This window comes from Lichenostomus cassidix, chromosome 3, assembly GCF_008360975.1.
Source record: "Lichenostomus cassidix isolate B80296 chromosome 3, HeHo_3.0, whole genome shotgun sequence".
Lineage (NCBI taxonomy): Eukaryota > Metazoa > Chordata > Aves > Passeriformes > Meliphagidae > Lichenostomus > Lichenostomus cassidix.
The window spans coordinates 66,383,057-66,397,623 of NC_139483.1; positions in this window are offsets into that span (position 1 = coordinate 66,383,057).

The following is a 14,567-nucleotide window of genomic DNA, read 5'->3' on the forward strand; positions in this document are numbered from 1 at the left end:
TTTAAGGACCATGTACAGAAAGGACGAGAGAATTAAGCTGGCCATAAATGTTTATGATAAAAATATTAGAGATGTGGTCACAGTGCAGGTCATGGAGTCTCAATTTATCATGTTTCATACTATTTACAAGGATTACAGAGTATCCAGGTGAGGGAGGAGGTTTCTGGGTTATTCCTCTTCCCACTGAAGAAACAGGAAGAATATACAGGACCATCATTCAGAATTCCAGTTAACTTACTCTTCTCCTTAAATCGTCCAGTACTTTTATAGAAGCCTCCTAAATCTTCTTCACAGTTACTCCAGTAAAATCCAAAACCACATTCATCATCTTAAGGTGCCTTCCCCAATAGCAACTCATTAACAGATCTTCCAAATTCTGACTTCACTGACACAGTACTTAATGAACTGTTGAGATTCAAAGCAGAATTCAAATGATGGGAAAATTGAGGTCTAAAACAGCAAAGACATAAGATGACATATTTCCAAGAGCTTCACAGCCTTTATTTCTGTGAATATTCTCATCTGTGCTAGTATAAACCGGGAGCAGCTCCACTAAATGTGGCAAAACCCCCCAATAATTGCACATCAGTATAGTCCCACTGTGACATCACAATCAGTCCTGAAAGTGCTCCCATGAATTGCCATTGAGATGTTACCTTTTCTGAAAACCTTTAGCAATAGTTGAGAAGAAAACAACTTCAATAAAAGCACTTCACAGTTCTTCCTACTGCATAATGACATTTGATAAAAAGAGAAAATCTATTTTTTTTTTGTTTATGAAGCTGATGTGCTTTCCAAATGCATACAGCAAAGTCAAAATACTTAAAACAATAAAGCATGTACAAGATGGATGTTGCTGGTTTCAGGATATTATATGAAAAGTGGCTGAGTAGATGAAAAAATGGCATTTGTAAGGTTATGGGTATATTGGAGACAAAGAAGAAAAAGACTGCTTAAAATTACATACAGGTGTTTTGATAGTAAAGATTTTCAGTCCATGGGAAGTGGACTTGTAACAGCAATTAATGCTTCCCTTTCCTTTCCAAAGCACTCAAATCTGTGACAAATACTGAAGTTCATTCAGAGGCAAAAAAAAAATAACTGGAAGAACCCCCCTTCTATCCTGACACAAGTGTAAGCTTTAAACTCACATCTGACTAACCAGAATGGTCTGTACTTCTTAAAATAACTTTAAATTAGGAAACTTTGATCAAGCTTCATGGACCATTTAAGTCTCTCATAAACAACATGCAACTTAGTTGTATTTTTTTTCAGCTGGAAAGCTGGAGAGGCCAGAGTTTCCAACAAGTGTTGTTTTAAGTTCTTAGATTTTTTTCCTTGAAACAGAAAATTATGTTTTTTCCATTCAGTACAAAGCAAAATCATAATCCTCAAGCATACTTAATACACAGCCTGAATCTGCCAAGTTTGCATAACAAAAAAAAAAAAGGGGGGGTCAGGAAGAGGGGGAGAAAGAGAATGACTTTGGAACTAAATGACAGCAGTTGGTGAAGATGAATGAAGAAAAGTGAATGCTCTGCGTTTGTATTGTGTGGATTAATTTATGGAGCTCGAATGTCTTTGAATGCTCTTACTATGGATATATGAATACTTTTGATCAAGGAAAACACCCTTGGTGAAGAATAAAGAAATTACTAGATTTCAGTACTCCAAAACTGTGTATGAAAAGCCTGTGCTGAATAACAACAAAAATCACAGATCCTTATAAACAAGTATGGTTAGTCACAGTTATGTAAACATGAGTATACATTCAATTTGTAAGTACATATTAAAAGGAAATACGTTTAAAGAGAAGACATTTCCAGAATAAGAAATAATATACAGAGCAAAATTATAGCACAAATAGGGAATTTCTTTCACAGGAGAAAGTCATTACAATAGAGGGCCCTGGTGCTGCCAGAAGGGACTGCATTGGAGTGAGAGCTCACCACAGAGCCACATTTCTCTTTCTTGGCCATCAGTGAGGATGCTAACGCTGACATCCCTTTCTCTGGCAGCAGCTCCACTTGTGTAGAAGTTTGCATAGCTAATTCCATATATGCTTACTCTTGGACCTTTTTCTTTTTATTTGCTTTATTTGGCCCTGTGAAGCACAGTTCAGGTGGCCAGGATAGCTCACTCATATGTTTTTTAACACTGAACAGAGGATGTTCAGGTAATGAGAAGAGGTGTCTATAAGGCACCTCCCTGGTCCCTTATTTCTTTTACTTGCTATTCACCATATATCCTGGGTTTCTCTAAATCTGTGCCTAAGCCTCATATTACTGTTCTTGGTCATAACTGGTCAAGTCTCTCACAGCTACTTTCTCCACTCTCTTTGCTCTTATGTGAATGTTCTGATATAAAAAGTAAGTGTTGTAGTTTCTAGATATGATACAACCTCAAGTGGTACTTATCGGACATTTTTGAGCATCTCACCTAGCTTTTGACTGATCAAATACTCTTGAAAACTGTCTCTAGCATTTCATTTGTAACTTCATACAACTACTAATTAAAAAGAAAATCCATACTGCAACACTTCTGTTTCCTTCCTTGAAAATTTTAAACTGCTCTTGTAATTGTCCTAGTGCAGATCATATCAGTGTCAAAACTGATATTTAGACTGGAAAATGCAATATTAAATATGCAATCTAATACCAGCCACCGCATTTGTTGACTGCAGTTACAAGACAACTTTGCTCTTTGGTGTGCAAGTTGGTGTGACTCCCATTAATCCAGAAGGGTTTGTGATTCTACAAAGGCTCCTCTGTATCAGCAGTGTGAGCATATCTGGAGTAAGCCCAGTGGGCATGCTGGAGTGAGGGCTGCCACAGAAATACTGGCTCTGGAGGCAAGAGAGAGCTGGTGGAGGAATGGTAAGTAGCTCTTCTGTGCTTTTCCCCCTTTTAGTTTTAGCCAGCCCTCCAGTCTTAGTGTCTGCCTTTCTTTCCCGAGAGGATCTTATGTTTAGAAGCTCTCCTTACTTTTACAGGTGGGTCTGTTCTGAAGACCATTCAATTAAAATGCCTGAACTCACCAGATGCCAAAAGTCTTCCTCAGAACTGCATGGAGTGAGGCATACAAAGCACCTAGCAGAAATCTTTGCCTTGGTTCCCAAAGCAGCACAGCTGCATGAAACCTGCAAATTTGTTGGGAAAACAATGATAAGTCTTCCCATTCCAGAAGAGCTCATGTGATGCTAGCTGGTGCAGCTCTGCCATGTGCTACACTGCACAGTGCTGAGTGATAACGCCCTTAGTTTCATAGTGTCATTAATGCTGATTAGATCTGCAGTGTCTGCACTTGAAAAAGATTTGGGACAAGACAAAAGTACTGTGCCAGCAACGGCTCAAAACAATAGCCCAAATCGGAACAAGGGGGAGAAGCCATAGCTGATTGATTTTCTGGGCATTTGGGGATTGTTTATGGAGGGTTTCCCAGCTCTACTTTTTTCAGTGATGGTATTTAACAATATCTGTTTTGCAGAAAAACCATTTACCACAACTCATGAAAAGACTGCAAGTACACACTATACATGGTGTGATAAAAAATACAAGTTTTAGCCAACTGATACTGTTTCTTCACATCTGTCTGACATGCTCAAAGTGAAATCCATTGCTTTTCTCACTGTGCTGACCTAAGAATTCCCTTACAATTCCCTGGGCAATTACAATGAGGTTTTGTAGGGCTGAGAATCTGGACCATTTCACTTCAAGCATCTGTGAAGTGTGAAACAAGAGCTCTGAAAATTAGATTGCTTTGTAAAAGCATCATCTTTAACATTAAATATTCCAAAAGCAAGAGATGTCAAAGTAAATTTTGCATACCTCAAAGCAGAACAAAGTAACAGGCCCCAAAGAGTAAAGGGATACTCCTGGCTTGTGATTTAAGTGTTCCCTTCTCTAAATTTAAATAACAAACATATTTTTCAAAGTATGAATCTCTTGGGCACACTGTCGTTATGTCGCCAAATAATTCATTAAGGAATGTTAGCTCTACCTCTGCTGTTTGAAGTGCCAGAGGTTTCTTTGCCTGAAATGGCCTGTTATTCCCAAGGACAGAGGGAAGAAGAAGGTTCTCTTTGTATTTTTCTTTCAGAGCACAATGGATTGAAAACAAAAGAAATCCTAAATAATGAGATAGGGAGGAAACTCATTCTAAAGGATTCTAGAGTGCTGTAATAGTATGTCACCATCCATAGTAGGACAAGGCTCTGTTCCCTCCCTGTGCACAAATTGCTTGATTGCATTCACTGCCACAGTTTGTTTCCTAATATTCGGCATGACATTTTCCTGTTTCTAGCCTTGGGCTTATATGGGTTTGATCCAGCCTGCCCTGAAATTAATGGGAAGACTACTACCTACTTCAGTGTCCTCTTTTCCTCTTGCTGGAGCCCATTGGCTGCTCCTATGATTTCTCTCGCTTTCGTTTTGGCTGGCCTTCAATTCGTTCCAAAATATCATGCTTCTTGTTCTCTACACAGGAAGAGACAGAGAGAGGGACAGACAAGATAATAATCCCTTTGCCATGTGCAGTGGCCACGGGGCATGGAATGGTTCACATGGCAGCAATGCAGGGAACAAACTGGGCTTCCTGGGCCAAGCAGCCCTCAGCAGGCATCCCAGCCTTCCCCAGCTACTCCCACTCCACCAGCATCAGCGTAGCCAAGAGTTATGCAGCAACTCTCTACCTTTATCAAGCACTACATGTTGAGTTTTTGAGGTGCCTAGACACAATCCCATACCTAGTCCTGGTGTAATGCCTCCTACTTGAGTGATTTGTCTTGTAACGTTTATCTCAAAAATCGAGTGTGAATACTGATCCTTGTTTACATTATAGCACTTAACTTACTATCTTTAGAGATAATCTCCCTTTGGGTGATCTGCTTGCTTGACTGCAAACACCCTGGGTTTGTGAGGCATTGTAAAGAGTCAGGTGTGTACTGTCTAGGTGCTCAATACCAAAATATGTATCAGGATATTCTCCCGCTGACAACCAGCAGCCTTGCACTTCTGGTGGTGGGGTATTTAGTAATTGTGGGCTGATACTTTCTTGTCTGGCTTTATCCATTTAATGTTAAATTCTTGGAGGACTGTAGTTTGCCCACAGTGGCAGGCTTTGGCCCATAGGTATTTCCCTTTCACACTGTTTCTTGCTCTTACTATGGCTTCTGTTTGATGGAGTAAAGTACCAAAGGTATGTATTTACCTTGACAGCAAGCATTTCCACCAGGCTGCTATTAACACTTTCTGAAGGTAACGTTGCTCTATTCAGGGATGGTTTGACATATATTTTCTTTTTAGCAGTTTGCTTTAATACATCTGCAGCACTTTTAAGCAGCAATTAAGCTCTGTCATTGTAACATGACGGTGACATAGAACTCCTCTTCCAAGGTAAATCATCTGAACAGAGTGGGCCAAGTCAGGGCTGTCACCTGAAAGCAAAAGGCTGAGGGCACTAGGCCTGCTGAAATGATTCCTGCTGTGGTCAGTGCAGCATCTGACAATCATCTGCTTCCTGTCAGCTGAAAGACAGCCCACAGTGTGTGCACAGAGAGGGATGGGCAGCCAAGGCAATTTCACGATTTCAGGAAGGTCAGCTCAGTCAGGCAGTTGTGAAAAATATCTGTGGTGTGAGTGGGAGAGCACGAGCAAGCTTTAACTTTTTCCAAGGCACCTGTAACTACGTCTACACCAGTGGATAACGGGGGATCAGGAACTGATCTCTGGTCCCATGTTTTAAATGGAACACACTAGATCATGCCTATCCATTTGCAGGGTAGTCACTTGGAGAAACCCAAGTTTGAATCATCCAAGAGAAGCCAGCAATGACAATTAAACAGTGTGGACCATGTGCTACCAATACTCAAGTTCATCCCCAAGCTCACCCTTATTTAGAGCACAGACACACCAAATGCCATGTACATTTCATCAGCTTTGGGTTGGTTTTGCACACACCCACATGAACCCCAACTGTTTACCAGGTCTTTGATATCCCTGCCCATGTCTGCCAAACAGTGACATCTCCAGGTTTTTGGAGACACACTTCAGTTTCAGAAGGTGCTTTGAGGAAGCGTCTGTGATCTGAATGCTGTCAGCCAACTGCCTTTATCTATGATGTTCTATCTTGTATGCCCAATCTGTCTCAAAAATTCAAGTACTCTGTGCATGTGGGTGGGAGCTCTCCTTTGGCATATGCCCAGTTCCACAAAATTATAGATATGAGCACTTGTTTCATATGGTTTGTTGTCAGCTTCCTTTCAAATGCTTCCTTGACAATGGTAAATAATTGGCTTGATTGCTTTCTGTGTCGTTCTCTTACCCATTTTTCTAGCAATTTGAGGTTCTTGTATCCTGGTTCATCTGCTGTACTTTCATGACCAGCAAATTAAGTCAGCTATGTATACCTGATTCTTTCTTTTTTGTTGTGTACCTCAAAACTGTAGCATTGCAACTTCAACATCATGGAGAGTGACAAGCACTGACTCTTTTGAAATGCTCTCTAGTGATTTAGCATCATTTTCTACTTCAGTTGCTTTATACCCTCAATGATGAAACAACTCACATCAAACATGATTGCTAGACATTTCTTCTCCCTTTGAGTGTCTTTTGGTTCTGTGGTGACAATGAACTCAGTCCATAAGCTACCAGCAGGTTTCTGCTGTAGGAATTGGTATTCCAAACTACATCTCACTAGCATTGCTTGTTGACTTTTCAGTCATCCTGCCTTATTTTGAGACATATGATAATATTATCATATAATAATAGGATAAATTATTATCTGTTTTCTGGTGGTACGTAATGGTTGTATGTGGTAACCATGTCTATGTTGGTTTTTTTCCCTTTTTTTTTCAGAATTTAGCAGCTGCCTTCTGGTGGGAAAATAGTATAAATAATGCTTGCCAGCTAAAAAAACTACTATTAAAGCCATTTGGAAAATATCTTTAGATGCAGCTTTGTTGCTTTTACCTCTTTGGCACACAATCCTAAGGAAGTTAGCAAATGCATGTGAATGACATGTCAGAAAAGCACATCTTACTGTGGTTGCAGTCAAATTTTATTCCACTTACTGAACTCTCTCAAATCAGGCTGTGCCCAGCAAAAGATCGCAAGGTACATGCTGCTCCCAGGAGATTCAGCTAATCCTACTCCTGTTGTTGATAGGGATTACTCACTTCTGCAGATAGTATCCTAAATGCCACTGCCAACTTTCTTTATCTAGATGAAGTCCATAATCTAGCAGGGGAGCCATTTGACTTACCTGAGAGCTTTTAACGTTACCTCTGTTTGCCATGAAGCACTGGGAGTCATCCTGCTTCTCCAAAGCAAGTAATCCTCATCCAGGAAAGTATTTAGTCATGAACTCCAGCTGTCTGCAAATGTGCAAGCTTGTCTGGCTACGGTGCTTGCCGAGCTTTTCCTCATTCAGTCACAGCACGGGGAAAGTGGAAGTAGACTTAAATACATGCTTCAGGGATGCCTGAAAGGCACTTTTGGGAAAAGGAAGCTTGATTACCAGCCAACTCTGCTAAGCTCTCAAACGAAATAAACACTGAAGTGGAGTGAAGCATGGGAATCTGAAAAGAAAGAACATCCTGTTGTGCCTGGTAGGAAAAGTGTGTAAGAGAAGGGTGCAGCAAAACAGTCATGCACAGAGTCATCATGATCTGCGTAACAAAAGATGCTTGGTACAGTCACTCACATGGTGACACCCATGACCTCACCTTCAAGGGACTCAGAATAATGATGGCAGCTTGAATTTTATACTATCCTACCACTATTGCAGTGCTTTGGTTGACTGAGTTTTTCTCTCAAACTAGGCTGAAGTCTAATCATTTCACATATTTACCACCACCCTACTGCTTCTTTTGCATTTGATTTCCTGAGGGCTTTTTCAGTTTGTATCATGGGATTTGATTTCAGGACAGGTTTTTTGATGCCATCTTTTATTCCTGTCATGAGGATTTCTGAGGTTTACAGCATCATTTCTGTTTCCATGCACTATATTAATACAAGGTGTCTGCAAAATCTGACTCTTGGTCTCACTTCCTGCCTGCTTGCAATTTTATTTTGTTTTTTCTTTTTTCAGTACATTTAATCTCAATGACTTCTCTTTCCATGAATACTGTATACAAAGTCTTTGTCCAGGGAGACCTTTATTACTCCTCAGATTATTCATTTTTCCTTTTTCATTTTGTTTGTCTAGATTTTACCTCTGTGCTTTTGGTTTTGCATTCATATAGGTACATTTTTGTGTTTTCTCTCTTCAACTAGTGGACTAACAATTCTGGGTCTGTTTCATCTTAAATCTTGCATTTACATGGGAAACTGCTCCCTACCCTTGCATACAGCTCCAGCTTTTGGAGGCTTGTTGAGGAAAAACCTCATATTCAAGTATATTAGGTTTTGATAATCAGATAAATTTTGAATGGTTCAGCAAGATGGTCATCTGTTCCACGCTGAGAAGATACTCTTTTTGAGTAGAAACAGTCTTAGAAAGTTTTTAGTTCTTCACTTGGGTATTCACCAGCTTACTGCTGATGCATCTGTTTAGCATGTGGCTGCACATCTCAGGGAGCCATGTGGCCACATTTATTTTGTTCCTCCTTCTGCCTGGCTTCACCACATCCTATATCTGTTTTCCAGTGCAGCTAGGGAATGTCCAAATGATGAGCATGGTTGTCTGCATCCAGGCAGCTATGGCACAGTGCCATGATTATTGGTTTTTCTTTAGCTGAAGGATCCAGAATTCATCCCTAATGACAGATGCGATTGCAATTGCCAAGCAATAAAGGCTCCCAGTTAGAAAATAAGCTGATGAGGGCACAGATCCACTTTGACTTTGTCAATGAAATAGTCAGTTCAAAATAATACAAGAGGTGAGAATGATGCAAAAGGGGGGCAGTGGCACTCAAACCTGCAGCTCCACACAGCATTCCGTGGTGCTGCCAATGTGATTACAGCAAGGTGATGGCTGCTTGTGGGAGGTTCCCTCTGAATCACAGCCATTTGCAGGTGCCAGCAGACACAGTGTGGGTAAAGAGCATGCTGAGCACACTGCTGGCTTGGATGTGTTTTCCTTGGAGATAACACCAGCGGAAGAGGCTCTGATTAATAAGCTGAAAGCAAATGCAAATCTTATTAATGCTTACTTGGAATCCAATCCACAAGTCAGCATCTCATTAGAAAGAGGGTTACTATCAGTGAAACAGTGCGTGAAGGCTGTTGGTGTGTGAAAGAGACAAACAGATCTGGCACTAGAGAGAAGACAGCCTCTGTGAGGATAAGGGGGCAGATTTGGGAAAGAAGGCATGTAAGACAAACTATGAGATGCTGGGCCCCTACCCCAAATTGTGAGAACACCCACCAGTGCCCCACAGCCAGCAGATAGCTGGGAACTCACTGCTAAGATGGGCACTTTGTACCTTCCTCATAATTGTCCCAGGCAGACAAGGACAACCCACTGCTTCTGAGTGGTAACTCTGAAGCCTCCAGCAGGAGTGCAGGCAAACCAAAGGACTCTCCCAATCCTCTAATAAGCTCATTAGCATGTGTCTTTGCTGATGATACACACTAGAACTAGTCTACTTCCAGCTGACAGATCTCTGGGTTATTTTACCATTAGGAAAAAAAAAACCAAAAAACCAAACAAGCAAACTGGTAAATCACATCCAAAAATAGATTAAAAGAACATGAGAAGTGGAAGGTCAAGAGTTCAACAGTTGGGTAGTGCTAGAACTGGGACAGTTTACATAACCTTCCTGTAGCCTCCCTGAATGGATGCAGCAGTTAGTCACAGGAACATGGATCTTTTTTTGAGAGGATCCTGACTCATTTGGTGACGTAATGGCCAAAAGGATTAGAGGGAAAAATAGAAATATTCCTCTCCTCTCATTCAGAGGGTGGCACTGTGCAGAAATTCAGCCCCCCAATGGAAAGGGTTTTCTTCATGAGCTTCTGCAGTACAGCCTGCCCAGAATATTTAATTCTTTACAAATAGTAATTAATCTTCAGGCTGCACAAGTAAGAAGACATTTTTATCCCCATTTTATATATTGGGGATAAAAGCACTATAGTCAAAGTATTCCCTCAGATAATCTGAGTATACTCATGGAGTCAGTTATTCTTTAGCACCTGCTGACATCTTAGACCTGAAGATTGCTATGTTAGTTCTGTTACACAGTATGGCTTGGAGACATAAACAATGACAGACGAGAAACTGTTTACTTCTATTTTTTAGGCATTTGGAGGTAGTTCTTTGAAAAGTGTATACTTCTGGGAATCACAAAGCCCTGTGTGGGCCTAATTCTTGGAAATACATCTGCAATTCATCAGTGAATCTACTGTGGTGTTGGTCTCTACAAGTAAATGAAGAAAATTATATTTAAGAATAAACTTGGGCTTTATTCTACTGTAGGAAGCCAGCCTTCCCAGCATTCCTCTGATGCTCAGCAGAAGACGAATGCTGACAGCAGAGGGAGGACAATGACACATCTTTAAGTATATTATCTGTTCGTCATCTCTACAAAATTATATGATGTAATATACACACTGCCTCCTGTGTCTTTGAAAATATACTATGCCAAAAAGACAATGCCTATATTCCTTGGCTGGATTAAAATGCAACAAATTACTGTTGTCCCCAGTGTTCTTATCACACAGGCTCGTCACTGTCATTTAAATAATATTTTTACTGAAAGTTATTACCTTTCACCAACTTTCCCTGAAAATTTAAAATGTTTATTTGAGTGCATAAAATAAGAGTAAGAAATCTTTTTTTACTTGAGTAGGATGTGACTTCTAATAAATCTGGAAGTTATGAAAAATGTCTTTAATATTTTTATATTATTTCTGGATTTCCTACAGATGCCCCATGTGTGTGTTTTCCCCCATGTGCACAGAGGATGCAGACACATCTGGAGTTCATAAACGCAGAAATTTAACTTTCAGAAAATGTGTGATGCCATATGAAGATGCCATTCTTACAGTTTAACACCTCCTTTGCTGGTTTTGGAAAACCTCTGCGTAGAGTCCAAGAAAACACCTCTTCCAATTTTTGCTTTAGGGATGTTCTAAGACAGTAAGGAAATTAGGCTTGTATGAATGTAAATGTTTGAGATTAGACCCTCTAGAGCATTAAGGAAGGCCTCTTTATTTCTTAAATACATAAGGTGATGATGTTTCTTCTGTCTACTTGCTCCCACAAATGATCTACATAATAGACAAAAGGCAAAGTGCCCTTTTCCTATCCCTGCCAATACCTTTCCTTCCACTTCTGTGTATTAGTGTGACTACTGCTGAGGAGCAGGATGAAGAGCTCAGTTCCAACCTTCTCTTCTGCTTCCAGGCTGCTCTTCACACCTCAAAGATGTTGTCCCCAGGGGGGCAGACCTGCCACCTCAGCATTCCCTGGCAGTAATCACCTGTGAGTCAGCAAGACCCATTTAGCACTCCCCAGTTGAAGCACCTCCTGAAAATATAGTGCCATGTTTGAGGCAAATACTGTCAGCCTCCTAAAATACTGTAGGCAAGTTCAGATCCTTCCCCCCCCACCCCTACTCTGTAATTATTTATAATATGCTATACATGACAGGCTGGTAAAATACACCCAGCCGAAAACAAACCGAATGGAAGTGTTGCCAAGTTAGCAGTGTAAAAAGGGAGGAAGTGTAAGACAGAAGATAAAATGGTGAAGCAGATTACTGACCTATCAGCCTGTGATTAGTGTACTGGTTTGAATGAAGAATTTGAGCATGACATTTGTTTATCCTTATGGAAGGTAATCTCAATTGTAATATTTGTGATTAAAAAAAAAGACACTGTAAAATGTAACACTTTGGTGATCTTTTAAAATAGGAATTCCTTAGGATCAGACTTTTACAAGTTATGGCTCAGAAAAATCCACCAAAGAATTTTGATGGGTTTTTCTGAGAGTCAGCCTAATTTTACCAAGTGGCTTGACACAACCAAGGAAACTGAACTGATGTCCTGCCCTGTTCTACAAAAGAGCTGCCTTTACATCTCCTTGCTATTACAACTGTGACCAGGTTTTGCTTCTCAAAATCTTACCTTCCATTGCAAACTCTGAATATTATTTATCCAGCATACATTCATAATAGCTGTCCCTGATTTCTTGTCCACAGACAAGACCAAAAGACACTTGTGTGTCATTTTATGACTGCTACACTGCATTCCCAGATGCTAAATTATTAATACAAATAAATCCTAATCAGGCTTTGTAATTTTCATATTGCTGTGAAAAGCCATGTATCTCTATAGGAAGATAGGAGCATGGAATAGGAAGGAGAAGAGAAAATCTTGACACCACATAATTTAGCACATGTGACTGCAGAATTAAGGTTTTGACAGTATTTCCATGAAAATGACTGATGGAGAAGCAGCATTTCAGCAGCCATTATTTCAAGATTTTAATGAATAAATGTTTTAAAGTGAGGTTGGAGAAAGGAGAAAGTATTTTGGCATGAGGAGGAAGGCCACAAATGAAGGTGAGAGAAAACACTCTCATGGACTTACGGTATTTAGAAAAGCTGAGAAAATAAGAGGAGAGTATAAAAAACTGCTCCTGTGTTATGTAGGTTAATTCAATTATTTCTACTGTTTAACTGGGAGAATGTCTGTCAGAGTTTCTGGGTGATTCCTGAAGGCAAATATCAATACAGTCAAACCATGGTGGTGAGTACTAAAGAATAAGACTTGTGTGAGGAGGAGCTGCTGTGGGGACATGTGGGCTTGACTCATGCAGAGGGAACACTCCAGCACATCTCACCTCTGCCACAGGGGCTGCAGGAACTCACAGCAGCTCTGCTGGCCTTTGCAATCTTGAGGAAATTATAGGTACCCTAAAGGGGAAACCCAAGGCTTCCTCCTACGCTTCCCATGCAACTACCAGCACTTGATTCCTGACTCTACACCTTGCTGCTCTTCAGCTATACTAGATCAGCGTCAGACTTTCTATGACATGCAGCCAAGCCAGTTTATCTGCCCAAGCTTAGACCAGTTCTGTGACTGCTGTGTGATATCATTTTAGTCTGCTTTCATTGATTTGTTGGTTATTTTCTGGTTTGGCTCAAGAAAGAGTGTCAAGTAGGTTTTTGTCCTTTTTTTTTCTTTGTGTGATCCTAGTTTTAATTCACAGCAAGAGCATTCAAATTTTGGACAATTCACACTTTTTTGGATTATAAAATTAAGTGCATTTCTTACCTGTAGCTTTTGTCGAAAGACTATGTGGTTGTTTGATTAATTTCCAAGATGCTTAGGATCCCCAAGAAATCTCCATTGACTTGTGGGAAGGTAAGATTATGTATAAGCCCATAAAAAAGGCAAACAAGGCACGCAAAAATGCCCCTTTTCCTAGAACCACGTGCTGGTTTTCTGCTGAGGAGCATGGCATATTAAGACACCATTTGCAGTCCTAATAGTCTCCAAGCTGGAAGTCCATAAACCTGCTCTGCCTCCAAATTGCTCTGGGCCAGCTGAGGCAGGGCTCTGGACAGGAGCTCTGTTCTGTATGAACTTCTACCTGCTGCCTGCTGCTGGCCTGATGGCTGCAGCCTGAGCTTCTCAAAGTCTACAGGATCAGGATCCCAATCAGTGTTTCTGGAAAGGCATAATCAGACCTCTCCATCAAGCTGCAGTTTTCATCCAACAGGAGGAAAATCATAAGTTGGGTTTTCAATTGATCTATAATTTCTACTCTTGTGCTGATTATACCTTTTACATGGTAAAATAAATTATTTTTAAAGTCAGTCTGCACAGAAGGATTAGGATGGAAACTAAAAATGAGCTACCTAGGAGCCTGAAAAACTTGTTTCTTTGTACATCTATAATCAGGTTTAAAATGAGAAGTGACACAAGTGACATTTTATTTTGGAATTCCCCATCTTGTCCAAATTCTTGATGTGAACTTGTGGAACAAACTCTGTTTGGTCCTGAAATGTGATCAAGAGTCACCGACACACAACTTACACAGTCACAGACAGAGAAGTGAAACCCTTTTTTGAACACTCATCTGTAGATATCCTGGTAAGAAACAAGTTTATATTTGAACTTGTAAAACTGTAATTTCATCAGGAAATCGAATTGTCAAGATGACACGATTCTCAAGTTAAATACAGCACACAAAAATGAAATCCATGGAGAAGAAGTGAAAGAGAAATGTAAACCTCATTTATTGAAAACTTGTGTTATAGTTCTCTTTGCTATTTCAACATATTTAATTAAGTTTCTCTCCCTCTGCATTTGTATTTTATATGTCTCTCCTGTTCTTATTAAAGCCTAAACTGCAATTTCTTCAGTCCTAAGGCAAAAGAGCTTTCCAAGCCCCGGAGACAAGTGACAGCGAGATGTGCCAACCTGTCAGTATGGGAGCACCCCAGGTCACAGACAGGGCTGTGCCGGGGAGAGGACCTGAAGCTGGAGCATGCGATGCTTTCAGTGGGCGTTGGAGGTGGATGCAACACCTTGAGAAATGCTGGGAGGGTTTATGGCGTTGGTGAGAACCCGAAGGGAACAAGGTGTACAGAGAACTTTTCCGATCACCTGCCTGGA